At 41.7% G+C, this 7,814-nt stretch overlaps 1 long non-coding RNA gene across 1 annotated transcript in view; it reads right to left on the reverse strand.

The window, feature by feature from the left end:
- Nucleotides 1-4,341: 4,341 nt before the first annotated feature.
- The window catches only part of LOC110338548, a 24,684-nt gene continuing 21,211 nt past the window's right edge, over nucleotides 4,342-7,814 (reverse strand). The window contains exon 4 of the long non-coding RNA XR_002381301.1: nucleotides 4,342-4,468. This is a non-coding gene — a long non-coding RNA (uncharacterized LOC110338548). The remainder of the gene's footprint in view (nucleotides 4,469-7,814) is intronic.

Here is a 7,814-nt window from a genome sequence, read left to right on the forward strand (position 1 = left end):
CCTATTAAAAATGGGGTACAGAGCTAAATAAAGAATTCTCAACTGAGGAATACCGAAGGGCTGAGAAACACTTAAAGAAATGTTCAACATCCTTAGCCATTAGGGAAATGCAAATCAAAACAACCCTAAGATTCCACCTCACACCAGTCAGAATGGCTAAGATCAAAAATTCAGGTGACAGCAGATGCTGGTGAGGATGTGGAGAATGAGGAACACGCCTCCATTGTTGGTGGGATTGCAAGCTGGTACAACCACTCTGGAAATCAGTTTGGCAGTTCCTCAGAAAATTGGACATAGTACTACCGGAGGACCCAGCAATATCACTCCTGGGCATATACCCAGAAGATGTTCCAACATATAAGGACACATGCTCCACTATGTTCATAGCAACCTTATAATAGCCAGAAGCTAGAAAGAATCCAGATATCTCTCAACAGAGGAATGGTTACAGAAAATGTGGTACATTTACACAATGGAGTACTACTCAGCTATTAAAACAATGAATTTATGAAATTCTTAGGCAAATGGATGGAACTAGGAAATATTCTGAGTGAGGTAACCCAACCACAGAAGAACACACATGGTAAGCACTCACTGATAAGTGGATATTAGCCCAGAAGCTTGGAATACTCAAGATACAATTCACAGACCACACAAAGCTCAAGAAGAAGGAAGACCAAAGTGTGGATGCTTCAGTCCTTCATAGAAGGCTGAACAAAATACCCATGGGAGGAGTTACAAAGTGTGGAGCAGAGACTGAAGGAAAAGGTCATCTAGAGACTGCCCTACCTCGGATACATACCATATATAGTCACCAAACCCAGACACTATTGTGGATACCAGCAAGTGCTTGCTGACAAAAGCCTGATATAGCTCTCTCCTGAGAGTCTCTGCCAGTGCCTGACAAATACAAAGGTGGATGCTCTCAGTCAGCCATTGGACTGAGCACAGGGTCCCCAATGAAGGAGCTAGAGAAAGGACCCAAGGGGCTGAAGGGGTTTGCATTCCCATGGAAGGAACAACAATATGAACCAACCAGTACCCCCAGAGCTCCCAAGGACTAAACCACCAACCAAAGAGTACACATGGAGGGACCCATGGCTCCAACTTCATATGTAGCAGAGGATGGCCTTGTTGGTCATCAGTGGGAGGAGAGGTCATTGGTCCTGTGACAGCTCAATGCTCCAGTGTAGAGGAATGCCAGGATCAGGAAGCAAGAATGGGTGGGTTGGTGAACAGGGGGAAGGGGGATGGGATAGGCAGTTTCAGAGGGGAAACCAGGAAAGGGGGATAACGTTTGAAATGTAAATAAAGTATCTAATTAAAAAAATAAGTAAAAGTTAAAAAAAAAGGAAAAAGGAAAAAAAATGGGCATTGCTGATAGCAGCAAATCCTACTCCCTTACAAACAGCCTATGGCTTGTGTCCTTATTTCTTCAAGCCATTCTAAAGCATCATGTAGTGGTGGATGCACTGTGTTGTCAGCTGTGACTAACATTCACTCGGTGCACTAGCACTTGCTCCCCCTTTTTTGCTAAGGATTTTATTTTAGAATTATTTCTGGCCTGTAGAAAATCGAGATAATAAACGGAGAATTTCATGTCTCTTACCCATGTTCCTAGTTTGACTTTCTTCATCTTTTTTTTTTTTTTTAAAGATTTATTATATCTAAGTACACTATAGTTGTCTTCAGACACACCAGAAGAGGGCATCAGATCTCATTACAGAAGATTGTGAGCCACCATGGGGTTGCTGGGATTTGAACTCAGTACCTTTGGAAGAGCAGTCAGTGCTCCTAACCACTGAGCCATCTCTCCAGCCCATCTTAGTTTGAGCTTCTTTATGTGCCACATTTACCTGGCTTCGTGAAGCCACATCTACCCCTTATTAGCCACCATGCTTTGCTCTGATCCTTGAGTTTGCTATCCTGCCCGTGCCCTGCACCTCCCTTTTCGGTCCCATAGGCTCCTCTGTAGGGTGGCTGTCTCCCAGATTGTCCTTGTTTTGATGACACCGACAGCTTTGCTCAGACATTTTGCAGTTGTGTCTCAGTTGGGTTCATCTATGCTTTCTTCTTCGGAGACAGAGACTGTCAGTACTGAGGAGGAAGACTGCAGAGGTGAATGTTCATTTTCATTGCAGATGATGGGTGGTGCATTCACTGTCACGGTATTGTAGTCACCTGGCTAAGGTGAAGTTACTCAGTTTCACTTCTCTCTCCCTTTACTGAACTCAACTCTGGGGGGAACTCGGCAGCAAATATTTCAAACAAGAATTTTGCCTTGGGACCATGGATTATTTTTTAATTATTCTATATAAATGTCATTTTTCTCCTCTCCTATTAAATCATTATATCAATTTGAGCTCAGATAAAATATATAGCAGAATTTTGTAGGTTGGGTTCTGTATATTTCTCGTCCCCCAAAGTAGCTATTTCAACAAGCCCTGCTCCCTTTTTGAGAGGATGTTTGAAACCAGAACCTCATGCTATACATGCTATTTTGATTAGGCCCTGGCAGCTGAGCAAGCAACAAAATACATGTGTGTATAGTATACCTATTGATAAATATTTCTTTTTATGACTATATCAGTCTATCAGTGAATTCATGTTGTCTTTAGTTTGTATGCATCACTACACAGATCATTTAAACTTTTTCTCCTTAATTTGTACCTTCCACTCCAACAGTGAGAGGCATTCGCAGTTTAGTCATTAGCATAGCTGCCTCATGCTCCAATCAGTGAGCAGACTGACTTCCATCATCTGCCTCCACTATACTGACTTTCGACAGAACAATATTCAGGCCACTATAGAACACACTCTTTCAAGCAAAACAGCCACTATCTTCGTTGCATTTAATCTCAGTGGTCTGTCCGAATTGGACTTGATGTTCCGTCGTGGAAGGATTAAGTCTGATGAAATCATCAGACTCTCACCTGACTTTCCAGCCATTCCTCAGTTATTTGGTGTGCAATTCTGCCCTTGTTGCCCCTGGCCTTGTGGGCTGGGTTGTCAGAGTGTGCTAGAGTATATAGGTTGGGAAAAGTCTATTGGAAGGGGGCTCCATCTGTGCAGTATGGGGAACCCTCATGAAAACTAGGTGAAGAAGGCATTTCAATGTGGCAGCTCTAGGGTCATGCAGGCTCCTGTCAGCACCCCCTTACCCATCCCTCATAAGCCCAATAAATTCCTCAGTGTGAACTATGGTGGAACCTTCTTTTGGTTGTCACTGGGGCCTTATAAAGGGTAGTTGCTGTTTGTGGCTCCCCAGGGAAAGGATTCTCAAAGCACAGACATAGCGGTTTGACAACTATTATTAGTGTTGTCCTCTCGAGGACAAGTTTGATCAGGGTTCAGCTATTATATGAAATTCTTTTGTCTTACAGAGTGACTTCGAAAGTTGTGTGGACTATAAACTCACATCCCTTTGTATAATAGATGTACTTAATTTTTGTATTCTGCATGCTTTTCTGGCATTGATCACCTATATTCATTCATTCATTCATTCATTCATTCACCCATGTTCTTTCTCTGCCATACACTCTCCTCTCCCCCCTCCGTGTGTGTGTGTGTGTGTGTGTGTGTGTGTGTGTGTCTCAGTCAGTGTTTAAAAAATTGAGTGATTTAACCAGGCTAAATCCCCAGGCTAAATCACCCCTTTGCAGCTGGTGACAAATTTAATAAATGTCACAGACCTTCAAACCCACTCTACTTCTAGAAACTTTCTGTGAAGCATTTTGGAGGCCACCTACATGAGCTACATAATGAGGTTGATGAGTTTTATAATTAGGAGATGGCTAAGCTGTTCCCTTGCATGAACAAAGAATTGAATACTAGGAAAGACAGAAGCCATGGAGACAGTAAAAGTAACAGCTTTATTCCTATAGGATAGGTGATACCGAAGGCTAGATTTCCTCTAAAAGGCTTCGGTATTTTATAGACTCTCTTTGTCCTCCCTTCCCCTATAGTTTCAGCTTCTATACCTTGTCTCGCAGTGTCTTCTGGGAATAAGATAAGCCTCATGTCAGGAAGTCTGTTCTCACTTTCCTAGTCTACCTAAGTCCATCTAACCTGCCTTCATTCCCCACTTCAGAGACTGACACCAATTATTGTCAGGAAAGGGGACGACGACCGCTCTAGCTGCTTCAAGCTGTGAGGGGCAGAGTTCAGGGGAGTGTCAGTCCAAGAGACAGGGAATTCCCATGATGCAGGCTCCTGGAACCCAGCTTATTTAGACAGGCTGTACATATCCGTGGCTCCACGTAAAGGGCCATCTGTTAGATGTAGAAGGGCTGAAGGAGGAGAGAGGAGAATACTAGATACCACTGCATCACAAACAAAATAGGTTACGGTTTTCAGAAAAGTTCCACATAGTAGCAATGGATCCAAGGCCGGGATCGAGAATGATGAACCCAGGATCTACTTTCAGACACTTTGGGAGCTGTTGGGATGAGCTTGGTTCACATGGCTTCTAAAGAGGGAGAAAGAAAATCAATTTAACCTAAGAATCAAATGATAATTAAAACTATGGGGATTATCTCTCTTGCTTAGAGCTAGATAATGTGGTGCTGAGTTGAGCCAAGGTCATGACATTTTATATCTAGGCAGCATTTTTCTTATCAAGAAGAAAATCACTAATGAGAAATGGTTGTCTAAACAACATCTCATGTGGCTCTAAACCTAATGTCTAGGGAGTATGGTCCCTTAAACTGTTCAAGAAATACACCAATCATTTTATTTTATTTTATTTTGGTTATACTTTCCTGCTCGGTGTTTAAGACCATACAGGTGGACAAAATTAACTATATTTTTTATTGTCAAGGCCAATGAAGATCCAGTCCTTGGGGGTTACTTGGGCTTGAGCATCTAACCTTACTTTCACAAGTATGCTCATTCTATGGGAGGAGAATTTATGCTTAGCCATGGCTTTACTTGGAAGCATGGAAGCAAGATCCATGGAGGGTCCTTTATAGACCCCTCCTCTTTTTAGACTGGACAGTGGTTTGAGTACACTGAGTGGAGACTCCATGACATCCCTGAACAATAGAAAAGATGATTCCTCATAGTTAAAAAGCACTTTGTGTGAGGTACTTGTCCGACCTACTTGATCTTGTGGGGCAAGGAGGAATATATTCTTTTTAATCTCTCTGACCACATTAGTATGGTCTCCAAGTATGGTTATTGAACACCCAGGATGCCACTGACAACCAAATATTTAAATACATTTTGATTAAATAAACATTTTTTTCCTCAAACAGTTTTTGTAATTGTTAGTGAGAACAAGCCATAACTCCATTGATTTAAGCAGAGCTTTGACATCAATGTATTGAATTCTGACTGTTTACATACCTTATATAACTTGCTCAGACCCGTATAATTTGCTTAAGCTTTCCAGCTTTCTTTTCCATCATGGAAAAATATCCAGGCATTTTCTGAGACATAATAACATTAACAAGCCAATAATCAACAAGCCTAGCTGTGATGATCCTTTGAAATTTGGCATAGCAATCCTTGGCACTTGTTTGGCTTAGAATATAGTGCTGTGTAATAGCATCTTAAGAAGAGAAAGCTGAATTCAAAGCACATAATAGATTAGATTACATGCGTGCATACTGTTAAATTATGGGGCCTGTTAAGTTTCCAGGTAAACTTTATAAAAAAAAATAATAAGGTAGTCTTTATACAGAGAACACTCATCTTCACTAAGAGAGGCCTAGATCCATTGAAGGTAGAGCAGAGGTTATCTGAGAACAAAAGTGGTCATAGTCCCAAAGATCATCAGGGTAGCAGGATGTATGGCACAACCAGTGAACATCTGTAAGGATATTCTTAACCACTAGGCTCTCCTACCCCTTCTACCCATCTATTGATTCTGGGAGCTTTCCTAAAGTCCCCAGGAGTACTTATGCATCACAGTAATGTTCAAGCATCTATCAAGCTTCACCCAGGAAGAAACCAGCTCAGCTAACTCTCAACCCGGGAGGGGCTGCTCACAAGGAGGAGACTTTCTACTCATAGAGTAGAGACTGGATCCCTGTGCAGAATTTTAAAAAGTACACACACACACACACACACACACACACACACACACACACACACACACACACTAGGTGCTCCTTTTTTAAAGATCCTTGGGCCAAGAGATCCCAATATGTGAGGGCATGGTCTTGGGAGCCAATGCTAATGACCACCCCTTTGTAGACAAAAGAAGATACATTGGGACACCTTCTAGATCTTGGCTTCCTCTCCAAAGTGCCCTCTACAGAGTTAAATAGACCTAGGTATGTGTACTTGTAACTTCTTACTAGCAACCATGAAAAATGGGGCAGCTTGTTCATAGCATTTGCTCTAAGGCGAATGCCCAAAATCTCCTGTAGGGCCATCAGAGAGCTCTTTACACACATCAGGGCCTCTGAGAAGCCAGGGCTAGAGGAAGGGATGTGTTTGGATGAGGTACCTGCAACGGCAGAATTGTCATCCACTCCAAAGTCCAGTTAAGGGAAATCCTGTTCCTGCCACCACCATCTATCTTGTCTCACATATGACAGCAACTTTTGAGGCAGAACATTCATACCTCTCTTGAGAGTCCTAAGTAAGAGCAAGAAAGACCTCCAGTAGCCATGTAGGTTTCAGAAAAACAGTGAAAGCCCCTCAAAGATGCCAATACCTAGGACGTCTTTCTTATGCAGAGAAAGAACTTTACCTCATAGCTCACTCATAGCTGTCACCTTTTGAACTTCAAGCAATTTCCAATTTGAACTCAATGGAAGCTTGCTGGTGGTGCCAAGAGTACAATGTCACCTGACGTATTTCAGGTCCGCTGGCCACTTTGCTTAAGCAGAGCCTCTCACTGGCCTATGGTTTCTCAGTAGATTAGGCTAGATGAGCCCCAGGGACACACATCTGTTGGCTTACCTTGCACTCAGATTGGTGTTGTTCTTTCACTGTAATTCACGGCCTCACACTTGTGATGGCGGCACTTTGTGGCATTTAGTTAGGTTGGATTTTCTAACATTGTTTTTGTTTGGTTGAGCTGAACTTTAGTTTTCATTTTCTGGTTTTACCTGTTGTATTATTTTTTTTCTGGTTTTGTTAAGTTTTTTTGTGGTGCCTATGTGGTTTTGGCTTTTTATTTAGATAATGTTTGGTTTGGCATTTGGGTTTTTAATTTTAATGATTTTTACATCATTTTGGAGTGTGCTATTTCTTTCATTTCTAACCTTTTTCATTTTTTTTCTTTTTTGTTCCTCACTTGGCATTGAGTTTTTGTTTCAATGTAGTGTTGGTTTTCTTTGGTTTTAGTTGTTTCTTATGCTATCAGTCTTCATTTCTTCTGCTACTTTCTCTTTTTGAGGTAGCATTCCCACCTACAGTGTACAGTGGCAGTAGGGAGGCAACATCAGGGCCCAGCACTGTGTCCATCATCTTCGATGAAGACATAATCACTACCCTAAATATTTCAGGCCAAGGCTAAATTAGTCTCCCATCATGTCACACGTAAATCAGTCACTGTCAAAGTTCTGGTGAAGCAGAAGTGGTTCCAAACCAGCGATTGCAGAGGTGGTCATTGTGAAAAAAATCAAGTACACCAGCATCATCTCTCTCATGCAAGTGATAAAATAAAATACTTTTTAAATCATGGAAGTGACTAAGGGAGAAAAACTATTTCATCACATCCAGAAGACCAGTATCCTGAAAGAGGAAAAAAAAAAAATCCAACAGTTCCTCCTTGCTGTAGGTTGTTGTCCTGATAAAGGACATTGTGAAAAGAATCAAGTACACCAGCATCATCTCTCTTATTCAAGTAATAAAATAAA

Source organism: Mus pahari, chromosome 21 (assembly GCF_900095145.1).
Source record: "Mus pahari chromosome 21, PAHARI_EIJ_v1.1, whole genome shotgun sequence".
NCBI classification, from domain to species: Eukaryota; Metazoa; Chordata; class Mammalia; order Rodentia; family Muridae; genus Mus; species Mus pahari.